The sequence below is a fragment of the Pteronotus mesoamericanus genome, unplaced genomic scaffold (genome assembly GCF_021234165.1).
Source record: "Pteronotus mesoamericanus isolate MK-2021 breed Mesoamerican mustached bat unplaced genomic scaffold, CSHL_Meso_final contig_702, whole genome shotgun sequence".
Lineage (NCBI taxonomy): Eukaryota > Metazoa > Chordata > Mammalia > Chiroptera > Mormoopidae > Pteronotus > Pteronotus mesoamericanus.
The window spans coordinates 4,612,156-4,639,924 of record NW_026555239.1 but is presented as its reverse complement, the minus strand read 5'-3'; the positions used below and the strand labels follow the sequence as shown (position 1 = coordinate 4,639,924).

At 62.4% G+C, this 27,769-nt stretch overlaps 1 protein-coding gene across 1 annotated transcript in view; it reads right to left on the bottom strand.

Annotated features, from left to right (window-relative positions):
- PRR5 (proline rich 5) overlaps nucleotides 1-15,426 on the bottom strand; it is a 47,630-nt gene extending 32,204 nt beyond the window's left edge. The window contains exon 1 of the mRNA XM_054582583.1: nucleotides 15,389-15,426. The gene's annotated coding sequence lies outside the window, so the exon portion shown is untranslated. The remainder of the gene's footprint in view (nucleotides 1-15,388) is intronic.
- Between the last annotated feature and the right edge of the window lie 12,343 nt (nucleotides 15,427-27,769).

Sequence of the window (27,769 nt, the reverse complement as noted above, 5' to 3'; positions counted from 1 at the left end):
TGCCGGGCCAGTCGAGGAAAACCCCCCACACGTGGTATCTGACTGCCTGGCCTGCCTTCAAGATTCCTTGGAGCTGACTTCACGAGAACCCTCCGACCCCGACGTTCCCTCTGCGTCCTTCCCCGCCCACGGGCCCCGCTCAGCCCCTTGGCTGTCAATGCCCGCATGTCCTTGTGGGAGTTGAGTCCAGCACCCCCCCACCCCGCCCGGCTGCCGGACCTCTCCCACTGTCCATCCGTCCGTCTGTCCGTCCACAGATATGAGGGGCCGCCAACCCTGGCCTGGCCTCAAGCGTGTGTACATGCCTAACGGACTCTATTATAGTCACAGAGATCCGACAGGAGTCCCCAAACCACACCTGGCCCTGTGGGTGGCCGATACGGGCGGGGGACCCGCACAGAGGGGAGGTGAGTCCCTGAGCTGGCAGGTAGCCCAGCTGGATTCCCCGGACCCCTGGGACGGCCTGGGTTTAGCAGGAGAGTGAGAGAGAGGAGCGCCGTGGCCCAAGTTGGCCTCTGCCGGGGAGTGTTACCGCTTAAAGGCTGAGGGGCTGGTGGTTTGAGAACTAGGAGAACTTGGCTCCTTCCTACTTATCTCCTGGACGTGCTGGAAAGGAAGATGACAAACATCTCTGAGTGCACAGGAGCGCTTGTAAGACAATGAGGAGCATTAGCAGGGACTAGACAGGTGATATTCACGTTGTCGCTAAGACGATATTACTACCATAGTTCCATCACATGGACTACGGGCGGTGCCAAAGGCCAGCGTGATGCTTGAGGAGCGCAATAATGCCGTCAGAGCGGTGTTCTCAGCGCCTCGATGCACCGAGCCCTCTGGCCCGCGCAGCTGTGGAGGAAACAGGGCGCTGTCACACAGCTAACGGACAGGAACCACACGGGGTGACCGGCCATCCATCCCTAACAGGGCAGGTCATGGGCCCCAGGCTGATAGCTTCCCTAGTTAAAGGTTTATCTTTGCGTAGTAAACCCTGTCCGCTGTTTCTGTGCACCTTTGAAACGAGCTGAAACGCCCTCAAGAAAGCACTCGCTCTTGTTTGTAATCCAACCCCCTCCCGATTGCTCCTGTCTTCCTGTAATCGTTCTTCCGCTGCCTCCTTAAATCCAAACGCACCCAAGGGGCCGCAGAAGCGTCATCTGCAGGGGCATTTGAGACCTTGCTCCTCGGCAGTGTTGTCATTCTGGCTCAAGTAAACTTTTGTAAAAATTCTCTACAGGTTTGGACATTTCCCATGTCGCCGCAGGCCCCCCCCTCACTGTTGCCACCCCCACTTCACAGATGAAGAAACCGAGCACACACACCTCCCGGCTGGTGGAGCTGGGACTCGAGCCCAGGCAGCCTGGCTCCAGAGTCTGTTTGTTTTTCTTAAGATCACTTATTTGTTTATTTTTAGAGGGAGAGGAAGGGAGGAAAAAGAGAGGGAGAGAAACATCAATGCACAAGCGAAACACGGATCGGTTGCCTCTTGTACGCGCCCCGATTGAGTACCTAACCTGCAACCCAGGCTTGTGCCCTGACTGGGAGTTGAACCCGCGACTCTTGCGAGATGACACCCAACCACCTGAGCCACACTGGTCAGGGCCAGAGTCTGCATTCGTAGTTATTCTACTCTACCAACGTACTCACTGGTGTAACGGTTGCCGCAGAAAAATGCGAACGAAGAGCCTGGACGTTAAATGATGGTGGGGAAACTCAAGAGCTGGAGTTTTTAGTTTTAAAGTTACAGGTAACAGTCTTCGCAAGGAATGCATGTGAAAAGCTAGTTCTAGGGACTGAAGGTACGGCTCCCCATCCTCCCCCCGACTCCGGGAGGCCACAAGCTTTCGACCTTTGTGCCCCGGGAGGACTGCGGGCGGTCAGGATGGCACCTGAGCTTCTGTGCTCCCGGCGGAGAGGCCCGGCCGGCAGACGAGAGGCTGCTCGGAAGATCACCCAACGGCAACTATCATCGGATTGACCTTTTTCCTGAAGTCCGAACCCCTGACCTAGACTTTTCTTTCTCCTTATAAAAGGGGTCCGCTTGAAATGAAGTGTAAGACTGTCTTTTAGGGCAGCGGTCCCCAACTTTTTTGGCACCACGGACCGGTTTCATGGGGGGGTGGGGGCAGGTGAACTTCACTCCCCTGCTGTGGATGGGGGGAGGCAGGAGGCGGAGCTCAGGCGAGCTTTGCTCACGGCCTGGGGTTGGGGACCCCTGTTTTAGGGCACATAACCCGCCCGGCTCTCAGGTCACCAGCATCTGAATAAAGCGCTCATAGAGACTCAATCCCTGCCTCTGCTCACGGGCCCTGGCAGCAACCAGCAGCAGGAACGCGCGGTCCCGGAGTCCAGGGCCGCCTCGGAAGGCAGGGAGGGGCGCCGAGGCAGGCGAAAGCCAGCAGTCGGGCGATAGGACCCCAAACAAACCGGGGGTCTGTCGGGACAGGCACCTGGGCTCCTCACACACAGCAGGGGCCCCAGGGGGCTGCGCCCCTCCTGGCAGGGCAGCTGAGAGGAAGGCTGGCCCACAGACACAGAAGTGGAAGGAAAGGGGCCCGTGAGGCAGCCTCACACACTCCGAGACCCCACGTGACCACAAAGGATGGGCTAGAAGGAACACCTACTAACTAAAAGCAGTTCACGGCAGGCAGCCCTGCCCCAGCCGGTAGTTCTGCCTGGCAAAGGTCAGCCTTTACCTTAACTGAGCCTGTCTGTGTCTTTTTGCATCTACCATAACAGGCCTTTGGAAGGTCAGGGTGACTTCCCTTGGTTCCCAAACCCCTTGGGCACAAGCTGAGACCACAAATCCCCTTGTCGTTATTGTTAGGTTAATTGCTGACAGTTCACTACCCTTTACCCACCTACGTAAAAGAACTATGTGTTTTACCTTTTTCCAGTCCCAGAGCTCTCTCCTTGTTTGCTTCCTCCCGTCTCCCTAATCTACTGGCAGTGGTCTTCATGTGACCCCCCACGGCCCCTCCTTTGATTCTAATGTATAAAATAAGGCGCTGAACTGCCGTTCTCTGGGGCATTTCTCAATCCGCTGAGAGGTTGCAGTTTGGCTCAGGTAAACTCACCAAAAATTCTCTGCAGGTCTGACTCTTGCTTACGCCTGCGGGGAGATGAAAAGGAAAGTTGCCCCGTCCTCCTGACCTTGCACCGGGAGAAAGCACCAAGTCTCCACAGGCTCTGTAACTGGGGATGCCCTCCCTTGGCCCCCGTGGTGGGGAAAGCCCCGACAGGGACACAGCAGTGGCCCCGGGCGGGGCCGGGGGCGGGGGCGCGGGCAGGGGTGCCCAAGGCCAGGCCTCCCAAGCTTCCTCAGAGAAAGCCGGGCTGGAAATGAACTCGGGATCTCAACTGACACAGCAACCGCTCAAGGAAGCGGCCCTGCGGGGGAGGGGAGCAAACCCCGCCGCTGTCAGCATGGCGCCCCCAAGCGCGCCGTCAAGGAGCGCCTGGAAAGAGGCTGTGGGATGGACGTGCTTAACATTGTGCAAAGACACGAAAGGAAACTAGAGTAGAACAAGATGTGTGGATGGAAAGGGGTCCCTCAGAGGAACCGCGCAGGGTGGTCTGATCACAGAGCCCGGCCAGGCGGGTCCTGGCGTGCAGTCACGCCCTGGGCACGTGGCGTCTCGGTGCCGGGTTTGTCTTTCTCTTCAGCGAGGCCCGTGCGCGGTCTCCGGCCCTGTGGAGGAGGAGCCGGCCTCAAGCAAGCGCATGGCCTAGCGGCTCTCCTTTCACCGGCCCCACCTTGCTTTCTCCCGCCTTCCTCGGACATTCCTTCCCTGGCCTCCTTAATTCCAAACGCACTCAAGAGGCTGCAAACAACGTTCCTGGAAGCCGTTTTCGCAATCTATCGAGATCTTGCTTCTAGGTATTTGGCTCAAATACATTCTCGTAAAAATTCTCTACAGCTTTGGACATTCCTAAAGGACAGACGTTACAAAGCCAGGTGCCTGTGCGAAGCTGGTGTCCAGGGCCTGAGTCACCATGGGAGGCACCGGGGGTGCGAGAGGGGACAGGACCTGGGAGAAGCGAGCGTCTGCAGTCTCCGCGTTGTCCTTCCCTGGTGTCCCACAGTCTGTGTGAAAGGTCCCCCCTGACTCAGGTGCCTGGGTACATTTTGGGGGGGTGTTAGGCACGAAAGCCTGGACTACACGGATTGCAACTGACTAGGCGCACCTCACGGTCAGCTGGGGCTTTCTGCGGCTGCTGCCTAACGAAAACGCAGCTGGGGGGATCGCGTTCACGAGCGTGGCCCAGAAGGTAGCAGGCGGTTCCCCGTCCCCCTAGGTCAGAGCCTGCCAAGCCGGGGCCTGGGGTCCCTCCAAAATTGTCCGTGTAACTCCTGAAGGCCAGCGTGCCTTTTGCTGGGGACAGGGATGTGGCTTTCGCAGACCTCCCTTAAAGGGCTGAGGAGTGAATGGCCCACCTGCGTGGGGCACCGTGGTCCCCAAAGATTTGGAGTGGAGGAGGGAAAACGTTATTTTTGTAGTTAGATTTGACTCTATTACAGATTGAGGTGAGCTCCTCACGGATTTTGAAGGTAATGCATGAGACTTCAAAACTCTGGGGCCTTGCTGGGTCCTGCACGCAGACCCCCTGAGGACGCCCCACACCTTCTCCCCTGCTGTCAGGAGAGCGGGGGACCTGCTCCAGACACAGGTGCTTGGGTCAAGCCAGGCCACAGGGGCACTGAGGACACGGCTCAATGTATCACATGAGGACCTTTATGGGGGCTCCTAGGAGGGTCATCCCTTGGATCTCATTACCAGGAAAAGCTGTGTTTTCATCTTAAGGGCATTATGAATCCAGCGAGTCATCTTTTTTCCCTCTTTGCTCTTGCTGCCAGGAAGCTCAGTCAAAAAAAAAAATCCACCTGTATCTCACATGGGTACTGGACTTCCTGGCATGTCCTTTTTAAAAACAAATCTGGGCCTATCTTGGTAACAATTACAGCAACAACACAAGCACAAGCTTCGCATTACTAGCGCTTGCTAATAGCCACGCCCAGGCCTGAAGGGTGCCCCTGTCTAGGCAGGCTGTTGCCACACGGCGCGGTGGCCGGGAGCAGAGCGGCACACGGAGCACGCCCCCGCCGCCGGACTGGCAGGCGAGCAGCAGCGATCCGACTCACTTCCTGGGCCGGGAGGGGTGGGCAAACAGAGACCGGTGGCTTCCCCTCCTAGGGGTCCCGGAGGGAAGGGGCAACCCCCCAGGCTCTGGCGCCCCGAGACCTCCAGCCCTCCTTCACGCGCCCCTCCTTACATATCTGTGTCAGGGCTCCCACCCCTTCCTGGTCCCAAAATGCAGGATGTGACACCAAACGCTAAGGTCCCACTGGGTGCTGGGCACCCAGCCTCCTCACTGCTGGGGCAGCCCCACCAGGGCCAGAGGGGGGCACGGACGGACCACCCCCGCTGCACCGCAGGCGAGTGGAAGGGCTGAGGTCCGAGTCCAGCTCCGACCCGGAGCCCACGCGCCTCCCGTGGTCACTGCCGCCTCTGTCATCCGGTCATCGCGAGCAGCCGCTGCAGCCAGCGACGGTCCCCACGGCCTGCCACGCTCCCCTCTCTGCGGAGCCCCGAGGGAGTGCGGGGAGGGTGCCGGGACTCGCGAAGGACACCGGCTGCCCTGCGGTCGTCCAGCAGCAGCGACGTTTCAGACAGGCCTGGAGGGAGGGCCGGGCCCTGTGGCGTCACATCACAACATTCCACTGCGAGGTGCTGGGGCGGGGGCGCGCAGGCCAGCCAGTCGGGGCCAAGGTAAGAGGGGACCTTCGGGCCTCTTGGCCTCCCCGCCTTTGCCCCAGTGCAGCTGCTGCTCCCGAGCTGCTCCCTGGGGGTGGGGGGTCAGAGGGTGAGGGTTACATGACTGGTGCTCAGACGGGGTGGGGGGTCCCCTTTGGGGACGGGCCCGCAGCTGCACGTGGACTGAAGCCAAGTGGGGCCCGTCCAAGGGGAGGCGGGAGCTGGGTGTCCAGGGCTGCGACAGGCGGGAGCCCAAGGGCAGGGGCCTGGAGGCGGGGAGCAGGGGGCGCCGCGCAGCCGACCACCGCTGCGCGAGGGGTTCCGACGGGAGGGTCTCGGGGAGGCCGTGAGCTCCGCTCCGCAGCCCCACCTCTCCGTCCCCCGCTTCCCCGAACCCAGGCTCTGCCGCCAGTGGGCAGGGGAGCTTGGGGGTGTCCTGCGGGGACGGTGACATGGCCACATGCGTGAGGTTGTGGCGATGATGGAAAGGAGTGTGGATATGAAATAAGAGGGGGGCTTCTGGGACCCCCACCCCCACCTGGGTGCTAAGAAGAGGCTGGGCCCATAGCTCGGGCTCTGCGAGAGCCGAGAGGGCGTCGCAGGAGGCTTGTTGAGCTGGAACGCCAGGCCCCGCGCCCGGCCGGCCGCGCCTGAGTGAACCTGGGAACGCCCTGGCCCTGGGCCGGTCGGCCTGCCTGGCCTCAGGTCCACGCTGGGGCCCCACCCCCTCCCCCGCCGCTCGCCAGCCGCAGCCCCTGAGCCTCAGCCTCTGCCTGTGAGATGGGAAACCACACACAGGGCCGCCCGCCCGGGGAACAGCATGGGCTCCTGGGTGGGACCCACTCATGCTTCCTCACCTTTCATGGAAGCCACAGGTGGCTGTCACAGAGGAGGGTCACCGGCTTCACCCGCTGTGACTGCGGTGCCCCCAGGCTGGGTGGGGGTCCTGGCGTAGCGGGGCGACTTGCCAGCCACACGTGGGTGCGGTGCTTAGAGCTGAGCCTCAGGGGCAGGGGCCCCTGTGGGCCCGCCAGCCGCCCAAGCAGTGGGGCCTGGGCAAGTCCACGACCCACTGGGACCTGGGCCACAGGCAGGAGCTGGCAGGCGGACATGGTGTCCTGGTGCCTGCTGTCCCCTGAGGCCCCCCACGGGGTGCTGGGCGTGGGAAGATGGCCTTGCCCGGGCGCCGGCCTGGCCCCCGAGCGCTCCTCCTCGCCTCTTAGCAGTTTCTGGTTTTGAGTAACCGATGTCTGGGCCTTTCTCTGTGGCTCCCAGTGTGGGTGGCAGATAAGGTGGGGACGGAGGTGAGACGCGGCTGCCTGGGAGCCGAGACCGCCAGGAGGCCCCGCTGCTGTCGCCTGCGCGGCCCCTCCCGCCCTAGCTCAGCCACAGGGATTTCCCCAGCCTGCAGGGGCCGACGACAGGAAGGGGTCTCCAGGGCTTTGCCACGGGGGTGGGGGACAACGGGGTGAGCACAGGGTCGCAAACTCCCGGCCCTCACAGGGCACCCAGGCCACCAGTTCCCTGGGTGCCTGAGCAGAGCAGTGGGGACCCAGGAACCTCCCCGAGGCCTCGGGAACAAATCCAAGGAGAGGCCAACAGCCTGGTGAGCGGTGCCATCTCGGAAGCCAGGCCAAGTTCACGTCCACACACTTGGCCAACTCCTATTCATCTTGCAAAACCCTGCTTAGGACAACCTCTCCCTCTGCCCCCACCAGTCTCTTCCACGAGCCCCGCCGCCCCCACGCCTGCGTGTGGAGGGGCGTACTGCCCAGGCTTCCGGCGGCGGCGGGCACACCGCCCGCACCGGGCCTGTCCCCGCCGCGCTCCCGGCAGGGGGGGCGGTGCAGTGTGCCAACGGCCGCTGGCCCTTTCCCTCCTTTTCATTTAATAAGTGTTTCTTGAGAGGCTGCTTGCTGTGTGCCAGGCACAGGGCTAAGTGCTGCGCTTGACTCTGGCCTTGGCCAAGTCTCGTACCCTGTGCTGACCCCAGTGTGTCTGTGGCCTTCGCGAGAGCTCTGGGGGGAAGCCAGGATGTAGGGGAGGTGGGGGGTGTCCTCACGTTACCAGTTGGGGGACAGAAGCCCACACCGAGCATGCTGTGGGGTCTACAGCCTAGCCTCCAGGCCACACCCAGGGCGCCCACCTTGTCCACCCAGGTGAAAACCACAGCAGGCGGGCCCCCCCGCGACTCTCTGTGGAGCCAGGGAAGGAGGACGTTGGGCCCTGGCTGGGCTTCGTTCTGGCCCCACCCCCTCTTGCCTACAGTGCCCATCAGAACTCAGACCGAGAGGGTGGCCTCTAACCTTGACCGTGAGCGTGGAGGCCTTTTCCCTTTCCCGGGTTGGCTCTTCCCGCCTTGGGGTAAAGTGGAGGTCGCCACTGAGACCTCAGGGCACAGAGCCCTCGGCCTTGGCGCGGCTCCCCCGGGGCCCTCCCCGTCTGCCTCTGCTGAGGCTGCGCCCCGCTCCCTCGGGCCAGGTCTGGGCTGACCCCCTTTAGGCTGCTGCTCAGGGCTCTCATGAAATCAAGTGGGTTCCTGTGTCTGTGGCTCCCGCGCTCAGAGCCCTGTCCCCAAGGCCCCCCTGTGCTCTCCTCTTGGCCTGGGACGAGCCGCCCTGGGCAGCACTCTGACCACAGGAGACCTCAGGGCGGACCCCAGGGGCGGCCTTTAGAACCAGTTCTGGGAAGGGCGCTCAGTGGGTCTGTCACGTCACGTGCTGGACTCCACTCTGCAAACGGCTGAGCCAAGGCCGGGGATCTCGGTGATAAGCGTGGGCCGGCGGACGAGGGGCCCGCTGTTCCGAGCGGGGCTCCGGGGCCGAACAGCCTGGATTGGAAGGGAGGCTCCATCACGTGCTAGGACTTGGCCTCAGTTTCCCCATCCTGTAAAACGGGGACACAGCAGCGCCTGCCCCATAGGACCGGGGTGAGGGTCTCCCGCGCTCCTTAGTGCCAAGTCCCCTCAGCCCCACTGGTAGGCCGGGTGGGCGTCCTCAGGGGATGAAGCCGTTTGAACCTAAAAGGAGCCCCCCGCCCCCCCCCGCCACTCAGGATCTGGTCTAGCCGCTCTCCTCGCTCCGCTTGCGGGGTCTCTCCCACCCCACCCCACCCTCCTCCCGCTCTCCGGCCGCACAGCATCACTGGCCCTCGCACGCCCGCCTGCCTAGCAAGCGCGCCCTTCCGCGAACTGGCAGCTTGGCAGCCCACAGGCGGGGCCGGGGCCTCCTCGGGGCTCCATCTGTCGGTGGCACAGTCATCAGCCGCGGGGCTGTGTCCCATCTGCCCGCCCCCTCGGCGGTGCCCCAGCGGCAGGGCGGGGCCGCTAGGGCAGTTGCCACCCAGGGTTCAGCGCCAGGCTCTCAAACACACCTGCGAAGTCACTGACTGGGCTCTAGAACATGTGGAACACACAAGAAAGCTGGCTGAGGAAGCCAGCCACCCATGTGGGCACATTCCCTTCCTGCCTTTTCTCCGCGCCAGAGCCAGTGTGGGTCGCCACCGTGCGCACCCTGCAAACACAAGCCTGCTGAGGCCAGGCCCCCGACGCCGCGGGCTCTGCACTAGCCCTTCCCCGCCCCCCGCCCCTGCCTCAGCCCCAGAGACCCTGCTTCCCCACTGTCCAGCCGAACACCCACCGTCTGTGACGGTCAGGGAAATGGAGGCCCTGGCCGCAGAGCCAGGTCACGTGGGGCACACCTCACGGGTTCACGCCTGTCTCTGTGACAGGTCCTAGAGCCCGCGCCAGCCCTGGACGTCCACCACGCACTCACTCCCCCCTGACGCATCGGACACTCCCGGGGCCCCGCTCTGTGCCAGCCCTGAGCTCAGCCCTGGGACCCAGAGGTGAGGGGAGGGAGGCCCAGCTCTTGGAGCCCCGGGCCGGAGGGAGGAGGCCTGGGCAGTGCTCGCTCCAGCGGGAGGTTCTAGGCTGGATCGGAGACAGGAGCAGAGATTGCAGCGTGGAGGGTGTGGCCGGGGCTCTGGCCTACCCCGCCTGGGATGGACTTGGGGCAGCCGGGAAGGCTTCCCAGAAGAGGAGGGCAGCGGCCAGCAGGGGCTTGGAGAAACAACGAAAGCCCCCAAGTGAAGAAGGGAGGAAAAGAGCTGCCGGCAGAGCAGGGACAGGGGAGGCTCTGAGGAGGGAGGGAAAGGCGTGGGGTGGGCAGGAACGAGACCTGCGTGCAGGTGCAGGCCGCAGGGGAGGGCGGGGGACGGGCACCCCGGCCACCCACTGGGTTCCCAACCGTAGTGCGCGTGTGCCCGCCCGGCTCCCTCGCATGGCGAGCGTGGCTCCCTTCAGCACTCGGCTTAGGAGAAACTCCCACCTTCCACCATCGGACCCGAAGGCCCCCACGGCACCAGCTTGCGGCTCCATCCTGGGAGAGCCTATCGCCGAGCCTGCCGGGGCCTCTGGAAAGCAGACCAGCTCTAAGGCCAATCGGCGGTGCCCATCGGCGGGTGAATGTGAGGATGTGACAGAGAACAAGGACACGGGTGTGATCCGCACTTGGGAACGCAGTCTACCCCCAACTCACAAACAGAGACCGAGGCGCGGAGCGACCTCCTGGAGGCCACACGGCCAGTAGTAACCAGCGAGTAGGCCCATCCCCGGCCCCAGCCCTCTCTGGCTGGGCGGGCGCCTGCCCCACGGGCCGGGGCCTGCCAGGCATGTGGACAGCCGGCCGCCCCACCCCCAGGCCCTGGCCCGCGCACCCAGAGCGTGTTATGAATGAGCGAACAAAAGCGCCTGGACACCCATCATCCTCCCGCTCAGCGCGGCTGTACGAAGACGCCATCTGCTACTGTTTTTTTTTGTTGCCGTTACTCTGGAAATCAAAACGACAAACCTGAAGTCACAGCTCCGTTTCGGATCAAGAAGGAGGGACACCCAGGCTCTGACTCAGAGTCGGGCACGGCGGGACGGGAGTCGGTCAAGGGCCAAACCTCCGCTCAGCCACCAGCAGCCGTGACACGGCTGGTGCGCCTGGCTCAGAGCCCCCCCTCAGGTCCCCGCTGCTAGGGACGTGCCAGAGGACCGCCTACCTTGCGGGGTGGGGGGGCGCCGTGAGGAATCAGGACGCGCGACCCTGCAGGGTGGGTGCAGGAGGGTCCCGGCCCCCTGGCCTTCGCTGCCTGCGCCCTTGGCCGAGCCCTGCGCCCTCCTGCGGGGTGAGCTCTGGAATCCTCAGCACTGACCGCCCTGGATGCCCCGGCCTCGCGGGCAGCCAGATGGCTTACACATTAGGAGGCATCCACGTGGCCAAAGGGCAGAGGGGCGAGGAGGCTGCAGGCTGCGGGCCCTGGCTCCCCGTGACTCAGCGGGATGCGGCGAGGAGGCAGGCCTGGGCTGGGGGCTGCCCCTGGCTTCACCCCGTGCGGGGAAGCCCAGCTGCCAGCGTTTCTGATAAATATTTTATCCCTGGAGCAGTCCCCAGGAAGGTGTCTGCCGCCTCCAAGCCCAAGGAGCACCCCTTCCTGCCCGGACAGAAGGAAGCGGTCGGGAGGGGTGTGGGGGAGGTCAGGAGCCCGGGAAGCTGGCTCACTGCTGTCCGGTGGTGACTTCAGGCCAGCCCAGCCTAGCCCAGGCCACATCCTGCACCCTCCTGAGCTGGGTGCTGGGCGCCAGGCTCAGCTCTGGCCCGGGATGGCCCCCATCTTCCTCTCCCCAGGTCTAAAACACGCCCGCCCGCTGCCCCTCAGCCCAGTCAGGTGCCCCGCGCTGCTGGCCCAGGGCACTGCCACCACCTCCAGGAAGCGTTCCTGACTCCATGACCTTGGGCTGGACCACCGCACTCTCTGAGCCTGTTTTTGAAATGGAGCCGATGTTATGTAAATTTGGGGCAAGGTGGGATTGTATAAATGTCCCAGTGCCTCACCCACAAGGAGACACTGTACTTGGGGGGACACGGAGGTCAGGAATCCAATCAGTAAATGTGACGGAGCGTGTTGGGGGTGGGACACGGGCATGCTCAGAGCCTGGCTCCTGCTGGCAGAGGCCCACGATTTAACTGGGGCGATAAGGCCTAAGTAGTAATAACAACAACAGTAATAATAACCACCGAGTTTCAGGTCCCCGTCACCTGCCTGAGATGGGACATCACATCCGCTCACTCATTCCCCCAGCAGCCCTGTGACATGGGGCTCTTACCCCCAATTCATAGCAGAGCAGGGGTGTGAGACTCAGAGAGGGGAGGGGCCCTGCCGCAGGCCACGCAGCCTCGGCCAGGCCCCGCTGACCAGCTGTTCTGCTGGGCCTTGGGGGCATGGCCTCGCGGTCCACACCTGCTTTTTACATCACTGTCCACGTGGTGGCGCCACTGAGCGCGGATGTGCTCCAAGTCAAACGATGAGACACCCGCCAGGCAGGATGTGGTCCAGCCATTAATCAGATCACCATCCCTATTTGGGAAGACCAGCCCGATGGGGAACAGGGCACGCGCTCATCGTGTTACATTAAGTGAAAAAACAAGGCAGTCCCCGGCCTCTCTGAGCCTCCGCTTGCCCACCTGTTGGCTGGCTGGGCCTTGTTCCCCTCTGGTCTGACTGGGGCAGGGTGAGTGGGCCGGTGCCTGGGGGAGTCTTCACACAGGCCTTGCGCACAGTAGGTGCTTGCCTTCGAGAGATAAAGCCAGGCTGTGGAGTCAGGACGAAGGAGGGCAATACCCCGAGCTGAAATGAGCCGCAGATCTTTTCTCCATGAGCTTTTCATCAGGGGCCTGGCCTGGGCACCTGCCACCTGCCAGGCATGCGGACAGTCAGTGGTGGTGCAGCGGCCGACTCCTCCTCTGTCCCCGCTGCTCAGAGAAGCTGGGTGGTTTTCCCAAGGCCACCCAGCTGCCCAATGGCGCTGCCGGGCAGGCCTGACTCTGCGCTGGCCAGCGCCGGCCGCCCCACCCCCGAGCCCAGGCCCGGCTGGGCCGTTCCTCCGGGCCTCGCCTCCCAGAGTGGAGGGCTGAGGCCAGGGCCTAGGCCTGTGGGCGCCCCGGCCCTGGGAATGGGGGGTTCCCGCGTCAGAGGCCCCTGCTCACAGGCAGACTTCAAAGCCCCCGCCCCACACGGTGCTCCCCAACCAAGATTCAATTTTGAGACATAAAAGAGGGATGTGGTTAAAAGAAAAGAGGGTTGTATGGTCCCCAGGAAGCCACTTCATTGTCCCACTAACCCAAGTCTTTACAACAGCCCAAGGCTCTAATTCCTGTCTCCCAACTCTCGCCCAGGAGGCGGTCGGTCCTTCTCAGTGCCTGGACCCCAAGGGCCACCCTCGGATCCCTGGCCCTACAGCAGGCGTCTTGCCCTGCTGTTTGGCTACGAGGACCACTGGCGGTCCCCGTAGCTCCCTGTCCAGCCACATTTTCCCACCTGGGTCTCCTGGCCACCTGCCAGGCCTGAGAGACCTGTGAATGAGGGAGAGTGACTTCCTCTGTCCCTTCTATGGGCGTCTCATGAGAGCTGTACTCTCCTCACAGACGTCCTGGGAGAGTATTTCGTCTATGTCCACGGACACCCACACCTCAGGGCACCTGGGGAGGGTCCGGGCTTTCCCCTCTGTCTCCTCGCCCGTCCCTCCTTGGCTTCTGCTCTCCTGACCCTGCTGGGTGCTGCTGGGGACGCGCGGGCAAGAGAGCTGGCCCGGCCGCCCGGCCTGGGCCCTCCAAGTGCCACCCAAGCCCAACCAGGCAGTTCCGCTCGGCCATCACCGGGGCTTTTAAGCCGTCCATTAGAAACAAGAAGCTCCATTAGCCAACCAATGTTGCTGCAGAGACCGCTTTCCCCACGGATGAGAAATTAAGTCCACGGGGCTGTCCCTGTCCCCAGAAGGTCGAAAGGGCCTCCTGCACACACCATGCCAGCCGCTCCCGGGGGCTGGAACACCCACCTTGAGAGTGGGCTTCTGAGGCATTGGACATTGTGCTCCCACTACCCGAAAGGGCTGGGTCACGTGACTCCCAGTTCTGGGATGAGAAACTGAGGCCCAGAGAAGCAAAGTGACTTGCCCAGGGCCACACAGCCAGCTAGCGGTGGCCTTGGATGCTGACCCAGGCCTGCCCAGCTCTACGGAGCATGACCCCCCAGCCCCAACCCACATTCTAAACAAAGGGCTCAGCATCCCAGGTCATTTGGCAGCAAAATCCTTGGGAGGCCTCGGTGTCCTGACGGATGGGACTTGGGCTCGGAGGGGGACAGTGGCTTGCCCAGGCACACAGCAGGGCCGTGGCCTCCTGGCTAAGACCCTCTTGGGTCCACCCCACTGCCTGCCAGCCAGTGAGGGAGCTGGGTGACCTTGTCCCGGCACCCCGGCCACCATCCAGGGGCGCTCGCATCTGAATGCGCATCAGAATGGGGGTGGATTGGGAAACGCAAATTCCCGGTGCCCCCATCCGGAGTCAGGACAGGAGCCCACAAAGAGGCATTTTGTCAAGCTCTGTCATTAAAGAGGACAAGGCAGTGGTCCCCAACCCCATTCCCAGAGCCCTAGCTCACACCCCAGGACAGGCTCTCGCGCTGGGCCCCACCCAGGAGGTCTGAGGGAGCGCCCCCACCCCCGGCGCAGCCCAGCGATGGGCTTTGGGAGCTTGGGGAACTTGGGCACAGCCCCGCTCTCACTAAGAGCGTCACCAATCGCCTGGACAGCGATGGCCGTCCCCCGCGTCCTCAGGGCAGCTGCACACAGACCTCACAGCTGCCCAGGCCGCGGATGGGGAAATGGAGGTTGCCAGCAGGAAGTGGCCGGGTGGGCAGAGCCGACAACACCCCAGGACCCGCGGGCCAGCGACCCTCCTCCGGCCCAGCAAGTTCTCCCTACCTTGGCTCCGTGGAGGGAAAAAAAAAAAACCTTAGAAAGTGTCCGGCCTTGCTCACGTGAACAGGGTCTGGTGCATGACCTGATTTTGCCAGAGGCCCAGGCCCCTGACCAGGCAGACCTGCCCGGTGCACATCTCTCAAGAGATGCGTGTGGGAGGTGCTGTCCCCAGGCTCGAGGGCACAGACCCTCCGCTGCTCCAGCCCAGGGGCTGCTGCCCGTTGCCCTCGGAGGAGCCCGCTGCTCCAAACCCACCCCCACACTCTGCAGGGCCAGCCCCCTGCAGGAAGGTGGCGGAGGCCCGGTCTGGCCGGAGGGGTGGGGCCCCCTGGCTGAGCCAGGACAGACAGCTAAGGGAGGTGTCTCCCTCCCTCACCATCTTTGTTTGCTCAGTGAAGGGGGCAATGGAAAGGGAGGGAGAGCTCCGCGGGCGAGGGGGCAGTGCCTGGAGGGAAGATTAGGAAACGAGGCGCTGGACGAGCGGCTGCACTGACAGGCAGAGACGCACCCACAGAGACCCGGAGAAACTCAGAGACAGGTAAGGAAAGGGGGGCGGGGCGGGGCGGGGGGGGCGCGAGAGAGACTGGGAGAGAGGAAGAGCTGGGGAGGTCCCGGAAGAGACCAGGTGCGAGAGGGTGGACCCCCACCCAAGGCGGACCCTCTACCCCACCCCATGTCTCCGCATTCGGCGCGACACAGGCGCGCGCGCGCGCACACGCCACTCCGCCCGCGCAGCCCCAGGCCCCCGCCCTCCGCAGCGGCGCGCGTGTCACCCTCGGCCCACCCGGACCCTTCCCCCGGCGGGGCCTCCGGGACCGTCGCCGCCACTCACCTTGGTCCCCGCGCCACTGCCGCCGCCGCTGCCTCCGCGCTGAGCCGGAGCCCGGGGCTGAGGGCGGGGGACGTGGAGGCCCCGCCCCGCCCCGCCCCGCCTCCCCGGCCCGCGCAGCACGCCCCGCGCAACCACCGCCGCCCGGACCACGGGCTGCGGGGAGACCCGCGCGAGGTGGCGAGTGGGGCTGCGGGCACGTCCACGGACCCGGGCCCGCCGGGGCAGGAGCCGCCCGAGCTGGGAGCCGGGGCCGGAGAGCCCCCGCCCGGATCCCCCACCCCAGTGCACTGCGCAGGCTGTGGGTGGTGCCCGCCGCGGAAGGGGGCTTCCTGCTTACCCCAGTGGCCCAGATCGGCTCTCTGGCCAGTGACCCACCCCGCGGGGGCTTTCTAACGTCCCCTGAGCGCCCCTCCCCAAGCCCTGGCCTGTGGGGGGCGCTGGGAGCCGGAAGGGGAAATCGGCTGTCAGATTCAGTCCCTGCTCTGGGCTAGGGGGCAGACGCAGCAAACACACGCCTCCAGCATCTAAATAGCCCTAGGCTAGGGTTAGACCGCTCCAGGAGCACCACCGGAACTGGTAAGAAATTCGAGTTCTTGGGCCGCACTCAGACTCACAGAATCTGGGGCCGTGCCGGGAATCTGGGCTTCAACAAGCGCTCCAGGGGGTTCCCAAGCCGGAGGCCCCACACCCTGCACTTAAAAAGACTCGTCCTGCCTCCCTCGTGGCACTCCAGTGGGGTGGAGGTGGCCCGTGGACCAAGAACCCTCCGATTAACCGTCAGGGCCCGGTGGACACCAGGTGGACGCCAGAAAGCCTGGAGCTGCTTTGGTCTGGGGGCCTGGCTGGGGCGTCCCCGCGGGCGGCAGCGATGGCTACTGGTTCTCATGTGTTCACAGTAGCGATGGGAAGTTTGAAATGCAATCGTGCAAATATTTTTGCTCGTGAAGTTAAGCCTCTGGACCCCCAGGAACAGTGTTAAAATGGGGCAGGCCTTCCTGGTGACTGAAGTCCAGGAGAGGGAGGGGGCCGATGGTGTCCCCCTGGGTCCTGGGGTGGGCGAGCCCCCTCGAGCCGCAAGCCAGGGTGTCCCAGAGGGGGAGAGCGCGTGCGGGCAGAGGCCAGCCGGAGCGAGCACGTGGTGAGTGTGTCAGGCTCCTGACCCCTGCCACAGCCTCCCCTTCCTCCCTCCCCCCGCCCTGCTCTTCTCCTCCTTCCGTTTGCACTTGGCTTTATGTCCTACCCTTGCTCGTTTCTTTGTTTACTTTGTCCCGCAGGTTGTATATTCCCCACGAGGGGGGGCTTGTGTCTTTTTCTCACCCTGAGCATCCCTGGTGGTTAAGACAGTGTTTGGCACCTAATAGACGTTTGTGGGAATAACGAGTGAATCAATGATCAGACAGTGGGCGGTGCCAGTCACTTTTCACCTGTGGCACCCCTGTCCCCCCAGGTCCATTCACTGCGGGGCTCTGTGCCCACCCTGGGGGGCGCAGCCCATTCTGGTGCCTGGCTGGGTCTGGCCAATGGAAGGCGGCGCTGGAATCAGGGAGCGGACAGAGGGCGGGGTCTCCCCAGCACCGGCCCTGCGCTCCATGCTGGGCCCCCACCCGCTTCCGCTGGAAACCCCAAGTTCTCGGCTTGGTCCTCCAGGGCCGGCCTCCGGGTGCTCCCTGACCGACCCCACCTCTGTGAGCCAGTGAGTCCCTGTCGTCCTGCCTCTCCTCTTGACCGCCTGGGGTACATTCTGTCTTCTGCTGGGACCCTGACTGAAACAGGTATTATCTGTTTCCACTTTATAGAACTGGAAGCTGAGGCTCAGAACGGTTATAATACGTGCCTAGCCAAAGACCTTATTGGATGCCTCCCCGAAGAAGACAGACAATGGCAAACAAGCATGTGAAGAGGCTCCGTGTCCCAGTCATCAGGGAAACGCAGACTGAAACGGCCGCGAGACACCCCTGGGTCCCTAGCAGGGCGGTGAAAACTCGCAGCACCGACCACGGACGCTGACGAGGGCGGAGCAGCAGGCGCCTCGCCCGCTGCCGGTGGGCACGCGGACGGCGCGGCCCCTGCGCAGGGCCTCTGGCGGCCCCCTGCAAAGCGAAACCCGCGCTTCCCGGCCGGCCCGGCAACCACGCTCCTTGGGGGTCACCCAAAGGAGCTGAAACTTAGTTTCGCACAAAAACCTGCACTTAGATTAAAAACTGACAAAACTTGGAATCAACCAAGGTGTCGTTCTGTAGGTGACGGGTAAACTGGCATGTTCAGACGACGGAGGAGCGTTTGGCACGAAAGAGAAATGAGTTATCAAACCACGAAAAGGCACAGGGGAACCTTAGACGCATATGACTAAGTGAAAGAAGTCCATCTGAAAAGCCTGCATACTGTATGATTCCAGCTCTCCATGACATTCTGGAAAGGCAACACTATGGAGACAGTGGAGAGTAGTTGCCAGGGGCTGGGGGAGGGAGGGGTGAGTAGGCGGCGCACAGAGGGTTTTAGGGCAGTGGAATTATTCTTCACTGTGCTGTAGTGAGATGTATACACGTCATCACACATTCGTTTGAACCTACACAAGGTACCGCACCAAGAGTGAATCTTAATGTAGACCACGGACCCTGGGTGACAATGGCGTGTCGCTCTAGGCTCGCCTACAGCTGTCACACACTCTGCTGGCGGATGCTGATGGGAGTGGGGGGGCGGGGCTGTGGGTACGTGGGGAGAGGAGGGTGTATGGGAAACTCTGTACCTTCCACTCAATTTACCTGTAAACCTAAAACTGCCCTAGCAGGACTCGGGTGGGGCGCGGCTGCAAACACTGAGGGCTCTCTGCACAGGAAGGATTTTTGGAGACACATACCCGGTCATGGCAGACAGGGGTCGGGCCAGCCTTATGCACTGACTTGCCCAGGGCCAAAGGGTGTGCCAGGCTTATAATGAATGCACCTTCCCCCCAAAGATGTCCACGCCCTAATCCCTGGAACCCACGGACGTATTACCTTTCACGGCAGAAGGCGCCTTGCAGGTGTGAGTAGGCACCTTCAGCTGGGAAGGTGACCCTGGGTTATCTGGTGGGCCCTCTGTTAACGCGAGGGAGGGTCCTTGTTAGAAGGAACCTTGTAAGGTCAGATGAGAAAGGGAGGCGTAACCACCGAAACGGGGAGGGGCTGCAGGATGCTCCACCCACTGCTTTGGAGGTGGAGGAGGGACCTCACGTCCCGGAATGCAGGGGCCTTCGAGGCAGCGAGATCGCGTCCGCCCAGGAGCCCCCGGAAGGACAGCCCGGCCGACTGCGGCCTCTGGTACTGTGAGAAGAGGGGTGCGCGGTTTGGAGCCCGTGACTCTGTGGCTGTGCATCAGGACAGCCGCAGGGGACCAGCTCGCACAGCCGGGCCGGGCCGGGTCGTGGGGGCTCCGGCAGCTCCGCCGGCTCCGGCCTGGACCTCTGCGCCACGCCTTCCCTCCAGGGCGTGGGGGCCTCGAGCTCGGCTGGTGCTTCAGGACGCATTTTCTTCCCGTGGAGTGCTTCAGGGGTTACAGGGACTGCATGTAAAACAATTCACATGATAATCGGGAAAAAAACACAACACCAATCCACCAGTGCCCGGTGGAAGAGTCAGTAGGTCCCCAAGTTCCAAGGCGCCTGGATGGACCACCAGAGGTGGGCACTTCAGCGCCCACAGAGTTCCCTTCATGGGGCCGCCCTGCAACTCGGGGCACGGGAGGAAGATGAGGCCCTGCCCAAACCTCATGGCTTCAGCAGAAAGAGGCAACCCCCCCAGAAGCCAGTGTCGGGGGACAGGCTGTGTCCGCCCTCGAGCCAGCTCGGCCCTCACCCTGCCTGCCACTGTGACCGCCCTGTCCCCAGGGCTGCGTGAGGGGCCGTCTGTCCCCTGGACTTGCAGCTCTGACCTCTGATTGCAGACTTAAAAGGTGGGTGCGGGGTAGCATTTCGTGACTTGAAGGGAAAATACAGTTTTCTGAGTGATAATAACATGACATTTGCATGCATCTCCCCCGTCGTGAAGTTGGCTTTCCTTTCATACTGTAGCGGCTCAGACCTGACCTTTTGTCTCAGATGCACTGTTAGACGGCGGTCCCTCTGCACCCCGGGCGAGCACCCTGGGCCGGAGCCGGCCGGGCCTGGGGGCCGTGATAAACAGCAGTAGCAGCTGGGCATGCCCCTCACCTCCTCCTCCCCCCTGGAATGGGAAGTCCTGAAGGCAGGGAGCCTGGCCTTCAGCTCTGGGTCCCGGCTGCAGCCCAGGGCTTGGCCCACAGTAGGTGCTCAGTGAGTGTTCGGCAAGTGACAGATATGCTAAGCGGAGCGCAGTACGAAGTCAGCACCCAAGAGACATTTTGGCAAATGCATGGCTCCCCTGTGCACCTCACCTGTGTACCACACCTGGGCCACACACCTGGGCATCATACCCGTGCACTGGGCTGGGATGGAAGGGTGGGGGCTCTGGCCTGGGCTGCCGGCCTCCCGACTCTCCGCCCATCGGTCTGGCTGCTGTACCAGGTTTATCTGCCCAGCCCCCGTCCCAGCTGAGAGCCGGGCCCTCTGCCCTCAGCACCAGCCTGGACCGCCAGTCACAGCACAACGGAGCCTGGTTCAGTTCAAGGAGCATTTTCCACGTGCCTCACGCGCGCTAGGCTCTGGGTTTGGGCTGGGCTGCCGATGGGCGCCCCGGATGCTCCTGGAGTGGTGTGGGAACATAAAAGTCAGGTCCAGAAACCACTTTTGCCACTTGGTGTGATAACGTCTGTGGCCCTGAAAGCCCAGGAAGGGCCCTGGGGAGCTGGGCAGGGAGTCCCCCTCTTCCTGTGATGTCAGCAGAAGCTTCGCACAGAGGGCGGACCTCTTGGGACACAGAGCTGCTAGGCCTGGTGCCTGCCCCTAGGGGTCTCGGGCTCAGCCCCAGCTGCCGGACCAAAGCAGGGGGCCCTGAGGGCACGACCTCGGCAGGACCCAGCCTGCCAACCACGAACAAGATCCCATGCCTGAGACCCCTCATTCCCCGCTCCCCGCCCCTGGGGACCTGACACAGGGTCGAAGGCGAGGGGGCTGAGGCCTGTCACAGGCAGCCAGCTCCCAGCCCCCGCCCCCCAGTGCACGCTCTGAGGCGCTGGCAGCCGACCCCCTGCACTTGGCCCAAGTGTCTGAGGCCGGGGAGCCAGGCCGTCCCACCAAGCGTCTGTCTTCAATCACCGCTTTCCGATTTCCCAAGCAGAGCCGGCCTGGCCTCCGCAGGAACCTCAGGCCCAGCTTGCCTTACAGTAGCTCGCCTCCCGGGCAGCCTCCCACGCCGAAGCAGTCCCCGAAGCCTCCTGCCACGGCCGCGCCCTGGACCCCCCGCTCGGAGCACGGGCCTGCCCTCCCTCTCCCAGGTGGTTGTAGGTCCCGCAGGGTTGTCTGCAGGGGTGGACATTCTTGTCGCTGGCACCCAGAGACGGGCCAGGGCCTCCAGGACAGGGCACTGGAAGCGGGGGCAGCGGCCAGCCCGTCTTCTCCCCGGCCCTTGGGGAACACCGCCCACCTCATAGCCTCTCCTGTGATCTTCCTGCAGGTTTCTGCAGTTTGTTGATCCTGTTGGTGACGTTCTCTCACGTTCCTAAATTGACGAACATTAAAAATCTTTTTTTTTTTGGTTGTGAATGAATTTGGTCACGTGCTTTTCTTTGCATCTACTGAAACTATATGATTATTTTTATCTTTTATTTTTCTGTTAATGAAATAAATGCCATTGAATGGTTTTTGAATGTTACGCAAGCCAGTCTTGCCTTTCTGGGAGAAAGCCCACATTGTCACGATTCATGGTCATCTTGGATGTTGTTGGACTCGATTTGCTAAAGTCGTGTTGGGGATTTTGCACATGTGTTCATGAGTAATGTTGGTCTGTGATTTCTCTCTCTCTCTCTCTCTCTCTCTCTTTAAAAATAATGTCCTTGCCCAGTTTTGGTACCAGGGTAATTCTAACTCATAAAAACAGTTTGTGATGTGCTCTTTCCTCCTCTCGTTTCTGAAGGGGTTCTTATGAGCATGGCATTCTTTCTTAAATGTTGGATGCTCTCTCAGTACCCGGAAAAGGAGGCGTCTTAACAACTCATCAGCAGAGAAGGCACTGATTTGAATCTGCAGAGCCAACCTGACTTGCTTAACGTACTCTTCCTGGTCACCTTCTCTTCGTCACGGCCCCCGCCCCCTGCCAACGCCCCTCCCCCTCCTTTCAGCCTGAGCTGGCAGGGAGCCCCACGTCCTGGCCACCCCTGCGGGTCACAGGCGCGATGCTCATGTTCATGAACCCCTGTCTGTTTCTCCCCCGGTAACCGGCCTCGCCCGTCCGAGCCACAGGCCCAGCAGAGGCCCTGAGGTGGGCGGAAGAAAAAGACGTTCCCTTCTCTTCGTTGTCCCGGGGGGCCCCGCGCCTGGCTCCTCCCCGCTGCACCCAGGCCGGTTGCGTGGCCGCAGGTGCACAGCTGCTGTGGCTCTGGGCTCGGCTTCCCGGAGTTCGCGCCACGCTTCCTACGCCTGGCCCTCCTGGATGTCCCTTAGAAACATGTTGTTTCAATTTTCATGCAGTTTTTTTTTTTTTTTTGTCATTACCGTAAGATCCTCTACGTCCCATTTGAAAGACGTTTGCGGTCAGCTTGACATCCTGGCGGCATCCGTGCCCCGGCCCCGGGCCTGACTCAGCTCCATTCCCAGTCTCCCAGAGCCCTTCCCTGTCTCACCCGCTCGCACGAGGGCCCCGCCTCCTCCCGGCAGCCACCGTGAACCCCTGAAACTGGCTCTTCCCTCCCCATGAGCAGCTTCCCAAGCCCCAGGGCAAGCCACCTCTGGCTGCCCAGCGAAGCCTGCCTCTCCCCACCCACCCCGCCCCGTGGTTTCCTGCCTCCAGCCTTTGCTCACACCGTCCCCTCTGCCCGCTGGTGTTTGCCCAACTCCATGCCAACAAGTGGAGGGAGAGGGCTGGATGGGCCAGCACATCCAAGAGGGTATTTCCCTCCCCGCCCCCCCGCCATGGCCAGTACTGATGCAGTTCCCTGCTTCTCCTCGCAAGCTGTCCTGGGGGGCTGGGCTTCCAGGTGCAATTTAAAAAAATAAACAAGTCCCCAAACAAAAACAGATCGAAAAATAACCAAATCCTCCAAATCAAACCCTAGAGAAGATTTCTTTCCTTACATGAATCTCCCACTCTTGCTGATGGAAATCTTGGTCCCAAGACAACTTAACCTGCAATGCACGAAGTGATCTGGGACCCAGGGGCCCCGTGAGGCGTCCCTTCTGACTGCGGGTTGCACGCTGTCACTGGGACCCCCTTCTCCCTGTCCCAGACCTTAGCGGGTCGGGGGGACAGGCCCTATTTTGGAACGGCAGGGTTTCACTTTAACACCCAAGTATGAGCACGTGAATGCTCACATCTGGAAGTTTCCAGATACTTCTGTGGGGAAAGGGTCATTGACGGGGTGCCAGGGGACTTGGCTGGAAGGGACTTGGCCGCTTGCTCGTGCGTGATCTTGAGCAAGTCACTTCTCTCTGAGACGTGGTTTATTCCTTTATTTTTATAAAACGAAGATGAGACTTGCTGTGAAATTCAAAAGAGAGAATGTGTGAAACAGATCAGGAGTATGCCGACGGTTAAAAAAGTGCCTGTTGTATCCCTCTGCACTCGCGGCTTAAACGGCCTCACACACACCCCGCGCACGGAGCTGCATCGGCCCGCGCAATCGATACATGGAGCAGGTGCTCCAGCACCTGTTGGTTCCGGGGCTCCAAGGGTGTCACGGGGCTTCTCCCCTGCTAGAGCCTCCTCTTTGGGCGGACCCTGCCCTGCTGGTGGCAAGGAGCTGCCTGCCATCCCAGCCTTGCGGCCTGGCTGCCTCCCTAGAAAGAGGGGGTTCGAGCAAGGGTCCGGGGCTGACTCTCAGCAGCCCCTGGGTGCCCCATCGCCGTTGCCGGACCACTGTGCCGCGGCCGTGGGCTGTGCCGCGATGACCGACCAGCGTCCCTGGCCCATCCCTGGAGATATAATCAGCTCCTCACCCCCTCCTGAACACAGGCACTGCGAGCGGGGGAAGGCAGCTTCTCAGAAGAAAGTTGGGACGGAGGCAAGGGTGTTGGGCAGGGCCAGGCACGTGGCTGTCTCTATGCAGACTGGCCCCATGACATTCCAAGGAGAGCAAAGCCGCACGGCCTAAGGGGGGGTTCTGCCACTGAGTGCATGCTTGGCCGATGAGTGGATGAACAGCCCTGGCCGGTATGGCTCAGTTGGCTGGAGCGTCGGCCTGTAGCAGAAGGGCTGCAGGTTCGATCCCCGGTCCGGGCACGTACGGTCCCAGGTCTGGGCGCCTACGAACCCCCGTCCGGGCACGTACAGGAGGTAACCGATCGATGCTTCTCTCTCGCATTGATGTTTCTCTCTCTCCCTCCCCTTCTCTCTAAAAAAACAATGACAAAAAATGTCCTTGGGTGAGGATAAAAAAAGAAAGAATGGATGAATGGTTGCTGAAACTGCGGGAGGAAGCAAAGGCGGCAGGATCGTCCTACAGCTGAGCAGGCCCAGCCAGGGAGCCCCGGGGGGGACACACTGGGTGGGGGCGCACGCGACCTGAGGTTCGGGCCCACGGGCCTTCTTTCCACGTTCACTGCCGTAGGTCTCACAAAACAGCAAAGCCTTGGGGAGCGGGGCTTGTGAAAGAGACATTATTCTGACATTTGTTAAATGTTAAAACCAGTGGGGAGACCGTATTCGAGACAACCGCAATGGGGCAGAGAGACGGGGCTCGACGCCGAATGCTGCTGGGACGGCTGGGGACCCAGGGCCAGCGGCAGGGCGGGCGCCGCGGCCGGGAACTTACTACCAGGAGACATGGAGGACGGGGGTTCCTGCCATCCTGAGGGCCCAAGGGCCAGGCCGAGGCCGGACGTCGGCCCAGGGGCCTGGCTAAAGCTGGGTCAAGCAGGCATCTTTGCGAGGCCTCCTGTCCCAGCTTTGGAGCAGGTGCGTTCCCCCGCCCCTCCCCGGCGGGGGCAGGGGGCAGGGCTGGCCACTCTGAGGACAAACCCGACACCCAGTCCCAGCCTGTAGGTGGGGGGTGCCTCTCTGAGATGCCGCAGACCCCCCTCGAGCCAGTTCCTCAGATGCCCCCAGGGGGTGGGAGGCCAGTGCTTTTCAAGGGGGACACACAGTCCTTTACAAAAACCCAGGAAGCAGCACTTTTGACACTTAACTCTTTATTGTATTTATTTTTTAATTTACACCCAAGGAGAGGCTTATGAGTTCTGTCTCTAACTCACAGGACGTGCCTCTTTGCACTTAGCACTTGAAAGAGGTGGTTCCACGTGGGCAGCGTTTTCCTCCTGGGACCTTCCGTCGCTGCTCCCTCCTCTCCCAGCTCCCATCTGCCCAAGGCCGCCTGGCCCAGCCCCTGTCCCCAAGTGGCGGACACAGGTTCTGGGGGGAAGGGAGAGGAGGCCGGCTGGCCCTTTGGGCGCGCATGCTCGCACTGCCCGAGGCTTTGACTGTTCACTGCACCTATGGCCCGTCTGCTGGCACATGTCCTGTGGCGCCTGGCACAGGCCTCTGCCCCAGGTCCGGCTCTCTACCAGGGTAGGCCAGGCCGCGTGGTAGAGCCCAGGAGGAGGAGGCAAGGGACTCCCTGCGTCCACGTCTCTACCACCGACGCCTCCACAGTGTGCCCTGGACTGGTCATCCCCGCTCTGGGCTGGTGCTCGTGACGCAGGAGGGGAGGAAGCTGGGCCGAGCCGTGGGAGCAGTGGGTGGAGACCCCACGGAGCCCTTCGGCCCTCGCCTCAGGGCTGGATGGCGGGGACACTTGCGTCCTTCCCTGGCTCGTGTCAGCTGAAAGTGGACTCAGACGGGGCGGGGGGACATCCTCCACTGCCTGGCGGAAGCAGCCAGGGCGACTTTGAGAGGGAGAGTGCAGTGTGCGCTCTGGGCAGGGGAGGGAGGGGCCGGCCCCTCCAAGCCATGCTGGGAGAGGCCGGTCTGCAGGCTCAGGAGCTAAGGGGCATGGGAACAGCTGCCTGGGTGGAGGGGAAGCTGCTGAGCCTGGCCCTGCATCCAAGGGCCGGGCCTGGGGAGGGCCCTGCCTTGGCCTCTCGCCCCTGGCCTGGAGTCCTCTGTCTGCCTCCTAACGGCTCCCGACACAGCCCGCGGGAGAGGGGACCCTGCCAGGGAGGGAGGCTGGGCCCTCCCTGTGGACACCAGGCTGTGTCTGGCTCAGAGGAGGGGGGCTCATGGGGGAGCAGATAACAAGACCCTGAAATCCTCTCTGAGGGCCTGCCCAGGGTTGAGGGCTTTACCCCAGAGGAGAGAGCAGGGCAGCATGGTCCACATGGAGGAAGCGGGGTGGGCGCGGGGGCGAGGCAGGGTGCTTCCAGCCTGCCGCCCCAGCGCCAGGACCCTGTTAGGGAGCCGGCTCTCAAGCACCACCAGCTTCCTGAATCAGAAGTCTCGGCTGTGAGAAGCCCTCTCCCCAGGGGCCCCTATGCACCCCCGGGGTCCGAGGAGATGCGTGTACCTAGACAGGGGTCCCTGGGTTGGAGGGTGAACTCACAACTCTCATACAAGTACTGAATGAACACCTACCAAAGATTGTATTTAGCTCATTAACTTGTAGGAGGACCCATGGGATGTTACAACAGCTCAGAGGAAAAGCCAAAGGCAGGGAGGCAGGGAGGTGTGGGCAGTTAGGGAGGCCGAAGCGAGTTTGCTAATAGGCACAAAACTGGCTCCTTCCAGGGGCGGGGGACGCAGGCCACCAGATGCAGTTCATTTGCATCTCTGCGGGCAGGACTCTTGGCATCACTGTTGTCTTCGACGTACAGCGTGGTAGGCGCGCTCAGTCACAGGGAATGAGAGATGCAGACCCTTATAGAATCAGCTAATGAGACAGGTGTGCCTAGTGGTTCCCTGCAAGGGCGCCTAGTCATTCCCTTCCCCTCCCTCCCCTCCTCACTTCCTCCCCCATGTACCTGCAGGGCCAGTTTCTGGCTGAAGACCTGTCTCTCCAAGTCTCAGTCTCTGGATCCTTAGGAGCAAAACAGGCCGATGTCACCATTTCTGGGGGATTCGGTCAGACCCTGGCTGCGGGGCCTTGGGTGCCCTGTCTCGGCCACCTGTGGGGGGGCGGGGGGGGGTGCTGAGGCACAGACCCGGACTGAGTGCGCGGGTGGGCGAGCGGCCCAGGAACCAGTACAGATACGGGGAGCAAGGCGGATGAAGGGGGCCCCCCCACAGGTTTTCTAGGCGAGGCGCTGGCCTGACAACTGCAGCCTCAGGTGGAAGGGACTCTCCGAGGAAGCGGTGTGGGTGGGAGGGCGGGTGTGACAACTGTGGCCGAGTTTTCTGTGGTCAGACAGGAGGCGGGGGAGGAGACGGAGGGAGGATGCTGCTTGTCACAAGTGTGCTTTGTCCCCACCAGCTTGTCGCGGGGCCGGCGGAGGCGCTGCCCCACGGGGCTGGGCCCCCGCTCTGCCCTGCGCCCCCTGCCCCGTGTTTGGCGGGGCCCCGCGTGGCCAGCCTCTCTGGCTTCGACCCTGACCTCGCTGTGATAGGCACAAACCGGGGACTAATTCGGGAGTTCGTGCTGCCGATGGACCCTGCGTCCAACTTTCTCTTGACCTTGGGCAAGTCCCAGCCCTTCTCCGAGTGGCCAGCTTAGAGGGTTAGGCCCAGGCTGCCTCGCTTTTTAAATTTTGAAGTCCACGGAACCCCCTTCTTCAAACAGTCTTGGGTGGAAGTCCAACATGTAGCAACGCTATGATGTAAACATTTAAACATCGTCTTATCGGCCGGTGCGAACATTTCCTTTACAAGGAGGGGAGATGCCATGGTGAGCCCACTGGGCAGAGGCGAGACTCCCTCCGAGGGCCAGAGAAAGGCCCAGAGGATGGGTGGTCTCGGCATACCTGCTGGGGGGCGGGGGACACGTTCCTGCCACGTCCCTGGTGTGTTGTGTGCAAGGCACTGCCGTCTGTGTCCCTGGCTCTCATTTCAAGGACTTCGTACAGTGATGTGCTAGTTCCCGCAGTTGCTGCAACAGATGATCACAAATGGGGTGGCTCACAGCCACAGAAACGTATTCTCTGGCAGTTCTGGAGGCCCGAGTTCAAAGTGAAGGTGCCAGCAGGGCCGGGATCCCCGTGAGGGCTCTAGGGGAGAGTCCTTCCCGCCTCTCCTGGCGTCTGGTGGTGGCCAGCCCTCTGCGCTGGTCCTGGGCTCGTGGCCGCGTCCCTCTGGTCTCTGCCTCTGTCTTCACACGGCCACCTCCCCTCTCCCCATGTGTCTGTGTCCAGACTTCCTCCTTCTTACAAGGGCATCGGTCATATTAGACTAAGGGCCCGCCCCAGTCCAG